Here is a 16,848-nt window from a genome sequence, read left to right on the forward strand (position 1 = left end):
TGAGCTGAAACCTCAGCTAGTTTCTCTGATGCAGCAGAACTGCAAGTTTCATGGACTTCCATCTGAAGATCCTTTTCAGTTCTGAACTGAATTCTTGCAGATCTGTGATACTATTAAGACTAATGGAGTAGATCCTGAAGTCTACAGGCTCATGCTTTTCCCTTTTGCTGTAAGAGACAGAGCTAGAATATGGTTGGACTCTCAACCCAAAGACAGCCTGAACTCTTGGGATAAGCTGGTCACGGCTTTCTTAGCCAAGTTCTTTCCTCCTCAAAAGCTGAGCAAGCTTAGAGCTGATGTTCAAACCTTCAGACAGAAAGAAGGTGAATCCCTCTATGAAGCTTGGGAAAGATACAAGCAGCTGACCAAAAAGTGTCCTTCTGACATGCTTTCAGAATGGACCATCCTGGATATATTCTATGATGGTTTATCTGAACTATCAAAGATGTCATTGGATACTTCTGCAGGTGGATCCATTCACCTAAAGAAAATGCCTACAGAGGCTCAAGAACTCATTGACATGATTGCTAATAACCAGTTTATGTACACTTCTGAGAGGAATCCTGTGAGTAATGGGACGCCTATGAAGAAGGGAGTTCTTGAAATTGATACTCTGAATGCCATATTGGCTCAGAATAAAATATTGACTCAGCAAGTCAATATGATTTCTCAGAGTCTGAATGGAGTGCAAGCTGCATCCAACAACACTCAAGAGGCATCTTCTGAGGAAGAAGCTTATGATCCTGAGAACCCTGCAATAGCAGAGTTAAAATACATGGGTGAACCATATGGAAACACCTACAATCCATCATGAAAAAATCACCCAAATCTCTCATGGAAGGATCAAAAGCCTCAACAAGGCCTTAATAATGGTGGAAGAAACAGGTTTAGCAATAGCAAGCCTTTTCCATCATCCACTCAGCAACAGACAGAGAATTCTGAGCAGAATCCATCTAGCTTAGCAAATTTAGTCTCTGATCTATCTAAGGCCACTGTAAGTTTCATGAATGAAACAAGGTCTTCCATTAGAAATTTGGAAGCACAAGTGGGCCAGTTGAGTAAAAGGATCACTGAAATCCCTCCTAGTACTCTCCCAAGTAATACAGAAGAAAATCCAAAAGGAGAGTGCAAGGCCATTGACATAACCACCATGGCCGAACCTGTAAGGGAAGGAGAGGACGTGAATCCCAAGGAGGAAGACCTCCTGGGACGTCCAGTGATCAATAAGGAGCTTTCCTCTGAGGAACCTAAGGAATCTGAGACTCATCTAGAGACCATAGAGATTCCATTGAACTTCTTTATGCCATTTATGAGCTCTGATGTGTATTCCTCTTCTGAAGAGAATGAGGATGTTACTGAAGAGCAAGCTGCCAAGTTCCTTGGTGCAATCATGAAGCTAAATGCCAAATTATTTGGTATTGAGACTTGGGAAGATGAACCTTCCTTGTTCACCAATGAACTAAGTGATCTGGATCGATTGACATTGCCTCAGAAGAAACAGGATCCTGGAAAGTTCATAATACCTTGTACCATAGGCACCATCATCTTTAAGGCTCTGTGTGACCTTGGTTCAGGGATAAACCTCATGCCCCTCTCTGTAATAGAGAAACTGGGAATCTATGGGGTGCAAGCTACTAAAATCTCATTAGAGATGGCAGACAATTCGAGAAAACAGGCTTATGGACAAGTAGAGGACGTGTTAGTGAAGGTTGAAGGCCTTTACATCCCTGCTGATTTCATAGTCCTGGATACTGGAAAGGAAGAGGATGAATCCATCATCCTAGGAAGACCTTTCCTAGCCACAGCAAGAGCTGTGATTAATGTGGACAGAGGAGAATTGATCCTTCAATTAAATAAGGACAACCTTGTGTTTACAACTCAAGGATCTCTCTCTGCATCCATGGAGAGGAAGCAGAAAAAGCTTCTCTCAAAGTAGAGTCAACCAAAGCCCCCACAGTCAAACTCTAAGTTTGGTGTTGGGAGGCCACAACCAAACTCTAAGTTTGGTGTCAAACCCCCATATCCAAACTCTAAGTTTGGTGTTGGGAGGTCTCAACAAAGCTCTGCACATCTGTGAGGCTCCATGAGAGCCCACTGTCAAGCTATTGACATTAAAGAAGCGCTTGTTGGGAGGCAACCCAATGTTTATTTATCTAATTTTATTTTTGTTTTTCATGTTTTCTTAGGTTCATGATCATGTGGAGTCACAAAATAAACGAAAAATTTAGAAACAGAATCAAAAACAGCGGAAGAAAAATCACACCCTGGAGGAAGCACCTGTCTGGCGTTCAACGCCAGAACAGAGCATGGTTCTGGCGCTGAACACCCAAAATGGGCAGTATCTGGGCGCTGAACGCCCAAAATGGGCATCATCTGGGCGCTGAACGCCCAGAGCAAGCATGGTTCTGGTGTTCAACGCCAGAAATGGGCAACAAAAGGGCGTTGAACGCCCAAAATGGGCACCAACCTGGCGCTGAACGCCCAGAGTTGTGTGCAAGGGCATTTTACATGCCTAATTTGTTGCAAGGTTGTAAATCCTTGAATACCTCAGGATCTGTGGACCCCACAGGATCATCTCAGGATCTGTGAACCCCACAGGATCCCCACCTACCACCCACCTCACCGTCTCTCTCTCCATTCATGGTCATCCCTTCTGTTTTCCATTCACCACTCACATCCATACACACATCCCTCTATCTCCTCCATATCTTCTTCTTCTTCATCTATTCTTTCTTCTCTTGCTCGAGGGCGAGCAATATTCTAAGTTTGGTGTGGTAAAAGCATAAGCTTTTTGTTTTTTCATTACCATTAATGGCACCTAAGGCCAGAGAAACCTCAAGAAAGAGGAAAGGGAAGACAAATGCTTCTACCTCTGAGCCATGGGAGATGGAAAGATTCATCTCACAAGCCCATCACTAAGAAAAGGATGGAGCAAACAAGAGAGCACATTCATGAATCTCAACAGGCACATGAAGAAGCTCATCATCAAGAAATCCCTAAGATACATCAAGGGATGCACTTGCCTCCACAGAATTTTTGGGAGCAAATCAACACCTCCCTAGGAGAATTAAGTTCCAACATGGGACAATTAAGGGTGGAACATCAAGAACACTCCATCATCCTTCATGAAATTAGAGAAGATCAAAAAGCAATGAGGGAGGAGCAACAAAGACAAGGAAGAGACATAGAAGAGCTCAAGGACATCATTGGTTCCTCAAGAAAGAAATGCACCCATCACTAAGGTGGACTCATTCCTTGTTCTTACTTTCTCTGTTTTTCGTTTTCTATGTTATGTGCTTATCCATGTTTGTGTCTTCATTACATGATCATTAGTAATTAGTAACTATGTCTTAAAGTTATGAATGTCCTATGAATCCATCACCTCTCTTACATGAAAAATGTTTTAATTCAAAAGAACAAGAAGTACATGAGTTTCGAATTTATCCTTGAACTTAGTTTAATTATATTGATGTGGTGACAATGCTTCTTGTTTTCTGAATGAATGCTTGAACAGTGCATATGTCTTCTGAAGTTGTTGTTTAAGAATGTTAAATATGTTGGCTCTTGAAAGAATGATGACAAGGAGACATGTTATTTGATTATCTGAAAAATCATAAAAATGATTCTTGAAGCAAGAAAAAGCAGCAAAGAACAAAGCTTGCAGAAAAAAAAAATAGGCGAAAAAAAAATAGAAAGAAAAAGAAAAAGCAAGCAGAAAAAGCTAAAAGCTCTTAAAACCAAGAGGCAAGAGCAAAAAGCCAATAACCCTTAAAACTAAAAGGCAAGGGTAAATAAAAAAGATCCCAAGGCTTTGAGCATCAGTGGATAGGAGGGCCTAAAGGAATAAAATCCTGGCCTAAGCGGCTAAACCAAGCTGTCCCTAACCATGTGCTTGTGGCGTGAAGGTGTCAAGTGAAAACTTGAGACTGAACGGTTAAAGTCAAGGTCCAAAGCAAAAAAAGAGTGTGCTTAAGAACCCTGGACACCTCTGATTGGGGACTTTAGCAAAGCTGAGTCACAATCTGAAAAGGTTCACCCAATTATGTGTCTGTGGCATTTATGTATCCGGTGGTAATACTGGAAAACAAAGTGCTTAGGGCCACGGCCAAGACTCATAAAATAGCTGTGTTAAAGAATCATCATACTGAACTAGGAGAATCAATAACACTATCTGAACTCTGAGTTCCTATTGATGCCAATCATTCTGAACTTCAATGGATAAAGTGAGATACCAAAACTATTCCAGAGGCAAAAGGCTATAAGTCCCGCTAATTTAATTGGAGCTATGTTTCATTGATAGTTTGGAATTTATAGTATATTCTCTTCTTTTTATCCTATTTGATTTTTAGTTGCTTGGGGACAAGCAACAATTTAAGTTTGGTGTTGTGATGAGCGGATAATTTATATGCTTTTTGGCATTGTTTTTAGTATGTTTTTAGTAGGATCTAGTTACTTTTAGGGATGTTTTCATTATTTTTTATGTTAAATTCACATTTCTGGACTTTACTATGAGTTTGTGTGTTTTTCTATGATTTCAGGTATTTTCTGGCTGAAATTTAGGGACTTGAGCAAAAATCAGATTCCGAGGTTGAAGAAGGACTGCTGATGCTGTTGGATTCTGACCTCCCTGCACTCAAAATGGATCTTCTGGAGCTACAGAACTCAAAATGGCGCGCTTCCAATTGAGTTGGAAATTAGACATCCAGGGCTTTCCAGCAATATATAATAATCCATACTTTGCCCAAGTTTAGAGGACACAAACTGGCGTTCAACGCCAGCTCTCTGCCCAATTCTGGCGTCCAGCGCCAGAAACAAGCTGCAAAGTCGAGTTCAACGCCCAAACTGGTACAAAAGCTGGTGTTCAACTCCAAGAAGGACCTCTACACGTGCAACACTCAAGCTCAGCCCAAGCACACACCAAGTGGGCCCTGGAAGTGGATTTATGCATCAATTACTTACTTTTGTAAACCCTAGTAGCTAGTTTATTATAAATAGGACTTTTTACTATTGTATTAGACATCTTTGGATCATCTTTGGACGCCTGGTTCTTAGATCATGGGGGCTGGCCATTCGGCCATGCCTGGACCTTTCACTTTTGTATTTTTAACGGTAGAGTTTCTACACTCCATAGATTAAGGTGTGGAGCTCTACTGTTCCTCAAAGATTAATGCAAAGTACTACTGTTTTTCTATTCAATTCAACTTATTCCACTTCTAAGATATTCATTTGCACTTCAACCTGAATGTGATGAACGTGACAATCATCATCATTCCCTATGAACGCGTGCCTGACAACCACTTCCGTTCTACCTTAGATTGAATGAGTATCTCTTAGATCTCTTAATCAGAATCGTCGTGGTGTAAGCTAGATTGATGGCGGCATTCATGAGAATCTGGAAAGTCTAAACCTTGTCTGTGGTATTCCAAGTAGGATTCTGGGATTGAATGACTGTGACGAGCTTCAAACTCGCGATTGCTGGGCGTAGTGACAGACGCAAAAGGAGGGTAAATCCTATTCCAGCATGATCGGGAACCTCAGATGATTAGCCGTGCTGTGACAGAGCATTTGGACCATTTTCACAAGAAGAGGGGATGTAACCATTGACAACGATGATGCCCTTGCATAAAGCCAGCCATGGAAAGGAGCAAGACTGATTGGATGAAGACAGCAGGAAAGCAGAGGTTCAGAGGAACGAAAGCATATCTATACGCTTATCTGAAATTCTCACCAATGACTTACATAAGTGTTTCTATCCCTATTTTCCGTTTAATTAATATTATTTTCGAAAACTCCATAATTATTTTATATCCGCCTGACTGAGATTAACAAGGTGACCATAGCTTGCTTCATACCAACAATCTCCGTGGGATCGACCCTTACTCACGTAAGGTTTATTACTTGGATGACCCAGTGCACTTGCTGGTTAGTTGTATCGAAGTTGTGACAAATTATGAATTGAGATTAGAGCACCAAGCCTTTGGAGCCATTACCAGAGATCACAATTTCGTGCACCAGAAGGAAATAACTAAAACTGAAAGTAAATTACTCAAATGAAATTAAACAAAATAAAAAAAATGCTCAATCTAGTTATCCACCAATTTAATCATTGTTGATACAAAATCAATCCTCGGTAACGGCGCCATAAACTTAATGCACGGAAACTTGTCTCTCAATAAAATTTCCCTCGACAAGTATACCAAATTGTCGTCAAGTAAAAACTCAGAATAGAGTGAGGTCGAATCCCACAGGGATTGATTGGTCAATCAACTTTAATTAGAGGAATGTTCTAGTTGAGCTAAGCAAAATTTGATGTGAGAGTTGCAAGAAATTAAATGGCAGAAAGTAAATATCAGAAAATGTAAATGGCCGGAAAAAAGAGCTGAATATAAATGACGGAAAGTAAATTACAGAATCTTAAATTGGGAATGGGGAATTTAGCATGAAAGTAAATTACAGAAATTAAAGAGAATGGGTAAGATCAGAAATGGGGGATTCATTGGGCTTAAGAGATGTTGCATTCTCCGGATCAAGTTCATTTTCATCTCTTCCTCAATCAATGCATTCATTGATCTCCTTGGAAATCATAAGTGATTAAACTCCAATTCCTTGGTAATTCAATCTCTCAAATCTTGATCAATAGCCAATTCCTTGGTCTAATTGCTCATGAGAAGAGATGAAGTATGGTCACTGATTATACCACATGTATTTCCAAATCAAAGTGTTGGTAGGATTATATGTCACTATATCCATCCAAGCCCCAAGTTGGTCCAACATGAGAAAGCATTTCTAGCATGATCTCTTCATTCCTCTCCTAAGGTTCCGAAGAGATCCAAGTATGAATAGCTTCTTTTCCAAGACAACTATCCAATTGGATGAAGATTGAAAGCTTTCTAGTAAAATCAAGAGAAAAGAAAGAAGAAGAATAATGAAAACTATTATTGATCCATCAAATTACAATAGAGCTCCCTAACCCAATGAAAGGCGTTTAGTTGTTCATGGCCCTGGGAATGGAAAACAAAGATGGAGAATGCATTCTGAAAGTAAAAATAGAAGTTGCAGAGAAAGTAAAAAAATACAGAGAGTAGTTCTCTCAATCCAAAAGCTCCTCTCTTGTTCAAAACTACTCCTATATATACTACTCTTCTGATCTTCCAGTTGGCTCTTCAAGTCTTGGATATGGGCCTTTGGATCTTGAGTTGAAGCAGTTTGAAATCTTCAGTGGGCTCAGCTTTACTTGCAGAGAAAGTGTGAAGTAGGCATGGACTTTGGCTAGGACGTTAGTGACAATCACCTTTTGCACTAACGTTCCTAGCCCAAGATGAGTTACGTTAACTTCAACGTTAGTGGCACTAACGTGACCACTAACATTGCCTCTTGGTCCATTGCGAGCGTTATTGGCGTTTACCTTTGCCAATAACATTGCCCTTAGCCTCTTTTTCTCACGTTAGAGTCCACGTTAGTATAACTAACGTGGCTCTTAACGTGGGCATGCTTTAGCCTCGAGAGCGTTAGTGACACTTACCTTTGTCACTAACGCTCCAAATGCCCCTTCTCATGTTAGTACCCCACGTTAATTGTCTTAACGTGGTGGTGATTGCCATCTCCAACGTTAGTGACAAAGGTGAGTGTCACTAACGTTGGCTCATCAATTTTTTCCTCCACGTTAGCTTTCACGTTAATGCACTTAACGTGGTAACTAACGTGGCTTATAGTGGCTTAGTCCAACGTTAGTGACAAAAGTGAGTGTCACTAACATTGGCAATTCCTTGCTCCTTCCACGTTAGTGTTCACGTTAACCAAGTTAAAGTGGCTCTTAATGTAGCCAATATGGGCTTAGTTCAACGTTAGTGACAAAGGTGAGTGTCACTAACGTTGGCATTATCTTCCTCTTCCATGTTAGAGTTCACGTTAACTAAGTTAACGTGACTCTTAACGTGGCCAATTGCCCTTTTGGAGCCTTAGTGGCACTTACTTTTACCACTAACGCTTGGAGCTTCCTTTTCTTCCACGTTAACTACCACGTTAATGTAGTTAACGTGGTAATTAATGTGGGCTATGATGGCTTTGAAGACGTTATTTGCGATCACTTTTCTCATTAACGTTGCAAGCTAGCTCCCATTCCACGTTAGTAGTCACGTTAGTTAGACTAACGTGGCTACTAACGTGGCTTTTCCTTGGTTTCTTTGTCCTGAAATCAAGCAAATAAAGTGCATCAAAGCTTTAATTCAAGTTATGAGTCATGCATCATCCAGTTTGTCATTAAATTCATGCATAATTCTCATGAAATCATATAAAATTCACAATGTTTGCTTGAATCAAGATGTAAGTGAAATTCTACCCAAAACTTGCTTATTTCCTAAGAAAATGCATGAAACTACCCTAAAACAGTAAAGAAAAGGTCAGTGAAACTGGCCGAAATGCCCTGGCATCATTTACTGCTTCCTTGGGGACAAGTAAGATTTAAGTTTGGTGTTGTGATGCATAGGCATCTTTGGCTAGTTTCATAAGCCATTTTCATTAGTTTTTACTTAGTTTCATGCATTTTCTTAGTCAATAAGCAAGCCTTTGGATGAGTAATGTATGCATGTCTTGATTCAATCAAACATTATGAATTACAAACATTTTCATGAGATTAATGCAAGAATTACTTGATGCAATGAATGATGCATTATCTTGTAATTATGGCAAAGCTTTCATGCATTTGTTTGGTTGATAATAGGCAAGGAGAAACAAAGGAGAAGTAGAGAAGAAGCAGAGGCTATGGCATTAGTGGCCAAGTTAGCCCACTAAGGCCATGGTTAACGTTGGCTCAAGGGAGAAGTGCTGGCGTTAGTGGACAAGTTAGACCACTAATGCATATGCTAACGTTGCCAAGGAGAAGATGTTGGCATTAGTGGCCAAGTTAGCCCACTAACACCAGTGTTAACATGACTCAAAGATGAAAGGCAACGTTAGTGGCCAAAGTTGGCTCACCAACATGACTCAAGGAAGAAGGATGCAACGTTAGTGGCCTAAGTTAGCACACTAACATCTTCGACCATTTCATGAGTTGGAGCTGGAAAATTTGGCTAATGTGCGTACGCACGGAGCAGTGTGCGTACGCACAAGAGGAAAATTGGCTAGTGTGCGCACGCACGAAGCAGTGTGCGTACGCACAAGAAGAAGAACGTTGATGGTCCCGTTAGTATGCTAACGCCAGTGGCAACGTCATAATAGGTTTTGAAAGTAACATTAGTGGCACTGTTAGTGCACTAACGGCAGTATTAATGCCAGTATGGAAGAAGACTTATGGTGTTAGCAAGGCTGTTGACGCCAGTACCAAGGTTAGTTCCAAGGTGCCTCATGCAAGTATGAGAGCGTTAGTGAGCTAACGCCAATGTTAACTTCAGAAAGAGCCACTCCTAACTTGCTTCAACTAAGGCCAAAAACCCACATCCAAGTACTTGAAGACCCATTTGAAGATGAGAAGAAGAGTATATATAGGAAAGTTTTTGAACTTGAAAGAAGGCTAGGACTCGGGAGGACTCCTACAAAAAAAGACCTGAATTAGGATTTTCTTTTTGCACTTAGTTTACTTTTCATGTACTTTTCTCATCTCTTTAGGTTTTCCAGAGCAATGATGAACTAAACCCCACATCATTAGTGGGAGGAGCTCTATTGTGATTCAAATGAATGAATAAAATTCTTCTTCTTCTCAATCCGTTTGTTGTAGCTAAGAGATAAGTTCCATGCTTAATCGATCTATTTACTACCGGAAGGGGTTTAGATCCATTGTATTTCTATGTGAGCCTCGGAAGGGAATCATAGAAATTAGTTTGAAGCTCTTTCTCTCACAACTCTCTTGATCAATAAATTCATGGTTTGAATTGAGATCCTGAGAACTTGTGTGGCTTATGGATGAGAGAATTGAACTTAACCTCTTCTCATGACAATTAGATCAAGGAATTGGCAAATTGATTGTGTTAAGAGAAATTGGGTTGCTAAGGAATTGGGACTCAATTAATTACAATCTGCCATAGATCTACTTCATATGATTGAGAATGAAGTTGAGACCCATTGATTCATGATGGATTATGATATCTCCAATCCCTAATGAATCTCTCCCATTGTTATTCTTCACTTTAATTGGTTTGAGTTTTCTACTTTCTTTGATTCCCAGCTCCCAAAACCCATTTATGTTTTATGCAATTTATCTTTTATTGTCATTTACATTCTTGCATTTACTTTCTTGTCATTTAAGTTTTAACTCTTTTAATTTCTTGCCATTTAAGTTTCTGTTTTTTAGTTTCTTGCCATTTAAGTTTCTACCATTTACATTTCACTATTTACTTTTAGCACTTTAATTTCCAGCAATTTACATTCTGTTAATTAAATTTCACCAAAATCATCAACTATTAGCTTGACTAGATAAATCACCTAACTAAAGTTGCTTAATCCATCAATCCCTATGAGATCGACCTCACTCAAAAGTGAGTTATTACTTGACGATTCAGTATACTTGCGAAGGGATTTGTGTTGTGCAAATTTCCCCCGCATCAAGTAGTGGCAAAGAAGAGGGTGATTCCTGAAGTCCCCTTTAGGCTAAAAAAGAATGAGTACCCAGAGATCCGGCAAGAAATCTGGAGGAGAGGTTGGGAAGTTCTAACCAATCCTATCCCAGAAGTTGGAATCTTGATGGTGCAAGCGTTCTATGCCAATGCAAGGGTCACTAAACATCAAGATACAAGCATGAACTAAAGCCCCAAAAATTGGAGCACTATGGTCCAAGGGTGACCCTTAGATTTCAGCTTGGAAAGTGTAAGGTTGGCACTCCATTATCCTGTAATACAAGGAGACTCACATCCCTACACTAGAAGAGTAAATTTTGATCAAAGGCTAGACCAAGTCATTTCAGACATTTGTGTGGAAGGAATACAATGGAAATGGGATGCTCATGGCAAGCCTATCCAACTAAGAAGGATTGACCTCAAGCCTGTAGCTAGAGAATGGTTGAAATTCATCCAACGCTCTATCATCCCTACTAGCAACCGGTCTGAAGTGACCATTGACCGAGCCATCATGATTCACTGTATCATGCTTAGGGATGAGGTAGAGGTACATGAGGTAATACCTCAAGAGTTATACAAGAAAGTTGAAAAGCCCTCCACCTTAGCAAGGTTGGCTTTTCCCCACCTTATATGTCACTTATGCAATTCAGCTGTAATTGTCATAGAAGGAGACATCCGCATTGAGTAGGACAAGCCCATCACTAAAAGAAGGATGGAGAAGGCTAGAGAACTGGCGCATGAACCACAACACGGGCATGTGGAGCCACCTTAACAAGAAATTCCTGAGATACCTCAAGGGATGCATTTTCCTATCCAAGGCTATTGGGACCAATTGCATACTTCTCTAGGAGAATTGAGCTCCAACATGGATCAGCTGAGGATGGGACACCAAGAGCACTCCACCATCCTCCATGAAATAAGAGAAGATCAAAGAGCCATGAGAGAAAAGCAACAGAGACAAGGGTGTGACATAGAAGAAATCAAGCACTCCATTGGGTTCTCTAGAGGAAGCAGTAGCCGCCATCACTAAAGTGGTCACGTTCCCTTAATCCCCTGTCACCTATGTTATTTTTTCTGTTGTCCCTATATTTTATCCTATTATCTGTTTCTAGTGCATGATCATCTTTATTTATATCTTAAAGCTATGAAATATTCCATATATCTCTCACCTTGCTTGAAAGAAAATTTTATTTGAAACAGAATAGAGAGATACATGAATTTCGAGTTATATCATAAGAATAGTTCAATTATTTTAATGTGGTGTGTTGACTGGAATTCACATCCCATTAAAAATTGGTGAATTAGTCCTTTTGGCAAGCACACCAAAATTATCGTCAAGTAATAACCCACAGTGGAGTGGGATCGTATCCACAGAGATTGGCAAATTCGAGCAGTTTTAATCCATTGATGAATTAGTCAAGCGGATCAATAGGATTGTAGAGTGTAGAATTGTAAATGACAATAATGTAAATTACTAGAATATAAAGAAAAGCAATAAAGTACAGAAATATAAATGGCAGAAAGTAAAGTGCAGAATCATAAATGACTTGAATGTAAATGGGAATGGGGAATTGCTGAATGTAAAATTAAGCTATAAAGAAATGGATAGATAAGGATGGGGAAATTCATTGAGATTGGGAGATGTTGTCTCTTTGGATCAAATCTAGCTTATATCTTCTTTAATCATGCAACTCATTGACCTCTTGGCAATCATGATTGATTGAGCCCTAATCCCTTGGTGACTCAATCTCTCAGATCTTGATCAATAGCCAATTCCTTGGTCTAATTGCTCATGAAGAGAGATATGCTTGGTCCCTGATTATACCACACACCATCATAGGTCCAAGTAGAGGGAGGATTATATGTCACATATCCAAACACCAAAACCCAGATTCCACTCTAGTGTGAGAAGGGATTTCAAGCATGGCTTCATGTTTCCTTTCCTAAGGTTCCCATGAAACCCAATTGCATTCAATCTCTTTCCCAAGATAATTGAACACTAAGCATTAAGAACGAAATTCCTTCTAGCAAATCAAAGAGAAGATGAAGAGAAGAAGGATTTCACTATCATTCATCCATCAAGTACAACAGAGCTCCCTCTCTCAATGAGAGGGAAGTTAGCTACTCATAACTCAAAAGGTACTCAAAAGTGAAGTGTAAAAGTGGATCTAAAACTAACTGCTTAACCCCCCTTTCTTCAGTACTCCTTGGGGGTATTTATACTACTCCTAGTAAAATAAAAGAATTACGAAAGTGAAAAAGGAAAATTACATTTTGGAGGGAAAAGAAAACACTCAATAAGCATGACTTCTCAGCTGGCGTGTGGCTGGCGTGCCTCTGGCGTGTCACGTGCTCTTCATTTCAAGCTTGGCGTGCCACGCCTAATCCTTCAAGTGGCACGCTCGTCCCTCTTTCAACCTTGGCGTGCCACGCCTTCGAGCTCAAGTGGCACGCCATAGTGGATTTCTTGTGTTGGCGTGCCATGCCTTCGAACTCAAGTGGCACGCTCCTTGCCTTTCTCACTTCTCTTTGCCTCTGGAAACTTGTACTGGCATGCTACACCCAAGGTCTGGCATGCCACGCCCTTGCTTTATGCTTGGCTAGGCTTCTCTGGAAAGTAACTAGCGTGGCACACCCTGGGTCTGGCATGCCACGCCCCTCTTGTGAGTGAGTGGTTACTCTGTTTGGCGTGCCACGCCACGAACTCAAGTGGCACGCACCAATGCTTCTCTTCTGAATGACACTGGCGTGCCACGCCTGGTTACTCAAGTGGCACGTCTAAATGAAGAATGGGGAATGGCGTGCCACGCCTTCGAACTCAAGTGGCACGCCTCATGTAATTGGCCTCCTTCATCCTCTCTGGAATCTTATACCAGCGTGCCACGCCTAAAGGCTAGCGTGCCATGCCCATGATTTTGTCTTGGTTCCAGTAGTTGGCGTGCCACGCCTCAGCCTTCAAGTGGCACGCCATAGTGAAATGCTAAGGTTGGTGTGCCACGCCTTGGATACCAAGTGCCACGCCCAGTCCTTACTGTTGGTCCTTTGGGCAATGGCGTGCCACGCCTGGTTGCTCAAGTGGCACGTGATGCCAAGGCATCTTAGGCTAGTTTCACTAGCCTTTTTCTTTTATTTTTAGTTGTTTTATGCATTTTCTTGAGCCTTAAGTAATCATTTTGGGCCAAATAGTCATGCTTGTCTTAAATCATTCAACATGAAGATTTTGATGCAAATTCCATGAGTTTTTAGTTATATTCCTTGAAAGCTATGAATGGAAGAATTCTCATGAATTTTTGCAAGACTTTGATGCAATTGTTTGGATGATTTCAGGGAAGAAGAGGCTAGGCAAGGAAGCAACAAAATCAATAAAGGAAGCTTGTATATCACATGTGGAGTTTAAGATCCAGTTTAAGCCTAAACTGGAGCTTAAACGCCAGAATCATGAAGGCTAAGAAATGCTGGAACTGGCGTTTAACCTCCAGTTTAACCTTAAACTGGAGGTTAAACGCCAGAATGAGAATTTCACCAAGGAAGCATTTCCACGTTTAACCTCCAGTTTAACCTTAAACTGGAGGTTAAACGCCAGAAGTAAGAAAAGCACCAGGGAGCCATTTCCACGTTTAAGCTCCAGTTTAACCTTAAACTGGAGCTTAAACGTGTTCGACCTCCAGGGCTACCTTTTCCATTTCCACGTTTAAGCTTCAGTTTAACCTTAAACTGAAGCTTAAACGTGTTCGACAATTCCACACTCCAGGGTTGCCTTCTTTCTCATTTCCACGTTTAAGCTTCAGTTTAACCTTAAACTGAAGCTTAAACGTGCTCGAGCTTGTGCCTCCAGGGAGTGCCAGCGTTTAAGCTCCAGTTTAAGCTTAAACTGGAGCTTAAACGTGTTATATGGAACAGCTTGACCATGCCTTCTTCAAACATAAATAACTTGAGCTACAAAACTCCAAACGAGGTGATTCAAAATGCATTGGAAAGAAGACATCTAGAGCTTTCCAAGCATATATGGCATGCATGGTGGATACTAAAAATTGAGGGAGAAAACAGCCCCGTAATGTGCATAGAAGAGCATAGTACCAACATGCAATCAGGCCAGCTGACCTCTTCACCTTCCATGGAGTATAACTTGAGCTATAGAGATCCAATTGAGGTGCTTCCAGTTGCGTTAGAAAGCTGACATCCATAGCTTTCCAACGCGGTATAATAGTCTATATTTGGCATCAAATTGGCGAGGTTGACAAGAGAACAAAGTGACGACTCAAGAAAGGAGGGTGCAACGTTTGAGTGTAGTTTAATGGATCATTATCCTTTTTGGATCAATTATGTCACTCTACCCTTCAAGCAAGCAAGGCCCATCAACAACACCAAATCAAGGCCACAAGAATCATCTAGAATAGTTTATTTTCATTTGATTGTAATTTGCTTTGAATTTTATTTTCATTTTGTAATTTAGGGAGCCTATTTAAAGGCCTTAGTTTCTGCATTTGAGAGGGAGGGGATGAAAGGGGAATCCAGCCCCTGAGGGGGAACGGAGAACTTTGGATCATTTTCTTTTAGTTTTGAAATTGAATTCAGAGCTATGACTCACTAAACCCCCTTTCATTGGGTTAGGGAGCTCTATTGTAATTCAATGAATCAATAATAGTTTATCTTCTTCTTCAATCTTTTCTCTTGAATTTTGTTAGAAAGCTTCTCGATCTAATTCCATTGGGTAGTTGTCTTGGGAAAGAAACTACCCATAATTGGAATCCTTCGGAACCTTGGGAAAGGAATGGAGGATTCATGCTAGAGAAGCTTTCTCACAGTGAATTGGATTGGGGTTTGGATGGATATTGTGACATGTAATCCTACCAAATTGTGGTTCATGAAACTGTGTGGTATAATCAGTGATCGAGCATCATCTCTTCTTATGAACATTTAAACCAAGGGATTGGGAATTTGTTTGTATTTAGAGAGAATTGGTGAGCCAAGGGATTGGGATCCAATCATATAAGATTGCCAAGCAACATTCAATGAACGCATTGGTTGAGGAAGAGATAAACATGTTTTGATTCGGAGATCTCAATATCTCCTAACACCCAATGAATTCCCATTTCTGATTTCCACTTTCTCTTTACATTCTGCAATTAAATTCATGCAATCACCCCCATCCCTTTTAATTTCAGCAATTTAGCTTCTCGCTCTTTAATTCATGCAATTTTACATTCCGCAATTCTCATCTAAATCTTGATTCCGCTCAACTAGAACATACTTCTAATCCGAATTGCTCACTCAACCAATCCTTGTGGGATTCGACCGCACTCTATTGTGAGTTTTTACTTGACGATAACCGGTGCACTTGCCTGAAGGAATTTTGCCGATCGTGCAATTTCCTAAATCGTAGCATAACAAGTTTATGCGCATCAAGTTTATGGCGCCGTTGCCGGGGATTGGTTTTCGATTGACAATTCTCCAATTGGAAGTTAACTAGATTGAGCAATTTTTCTTTTCTTTTGTTAATAGTTTTTGTTTCAGTTTATTACTGCTAATTTCTGCAAATTTTAATTTGTTTTCTTTGCTTATTCACTTGTTAGCATACTAACCACTAGCTGTTTGTGATATTGCCTCACTATGGAATTTCCACTATCTTTGGATGAGTATTGTTTGAGACTGAGCACATTGCAAAAAAGAAAGGAGTATCCATCATCTTTTGGTCAATCAAAATTCATGAGAAACTCTCCACCACCACAGAATGATTCATGTTATTATGCTCATGGTGGGTGGGAGTATCAGGAACAGGAAACGGGGTACTTCCCAGAGCCACAAAATGGTCCATGTTTTGGTGAATTTGATCACTACTCAAGTTGTGGCTGGGAAGATCAAAACCAAAGAGATTTCACTTATTCACACCCCATTCATCGAGAGCCATCACCTCTGAATTATCCAACCTCACCTCCTAGTTTTACATATCCAAATTCTTCATCACTTGAGCATTTCTCAGCACAAAATTTCTTCTCAAATTCATACAATTCATTTCACTATCCACAAGACTCATTCCACTACACACAAGAGTCATACCACTACCAACACTCCAACCAAAGACTCTATCAGCCCACACAAAACACATACTCCCAGCCACCATATCACAGCCAAGATAATCAACCTCATCAACCCAATCCAAACCAATCACTTCATGATCAGTTAACCAGGATAGAAGGAATGATTGCAACTATGGGCAGAGATGTGGCTGATCTGAAAAGCTTTAAGGAAGAAGTGATATCCAACTTACAAAATCATGGTGCTGCCATTCAAAAGCTAGAAG

General features: G+C 40.4%; 1 non-coding gene across 1 annotated transcript; it reads right to left on the bottom strand.

Annotated features, from left to right (window-relative positions):
- Positions 1 to 283: 283 nt before the first annotated feature.
- Positions 284 to 391, bottom strand: LOC148567986 (small nucleolar RNA R71). Its single transcript, XR_015882076.1, has one exon. It is a non-coding gene; the product is annotated as a small nucleolar RNA R71 (small nucleolar RNA).
- Positions 392 to 16,848: the final 16,457 nt, after the last annotated feature.

This window comes from Arachis ipaensis, chromosome B4, assembly GCF_059453495.1.
Source record: "Arachis ipaensis isolate K30076 ecotype BB chromosome B4, ASM5945349v1, whole genome shotgun sequence".
Taxonomy (NCBI): domain Eukaryota; kingdom Viridiplantae; phylum Streptophyta; class Magnoliopsida; order Fabales; family Fabaceae; genus Arachis; species Arachis ipaensis.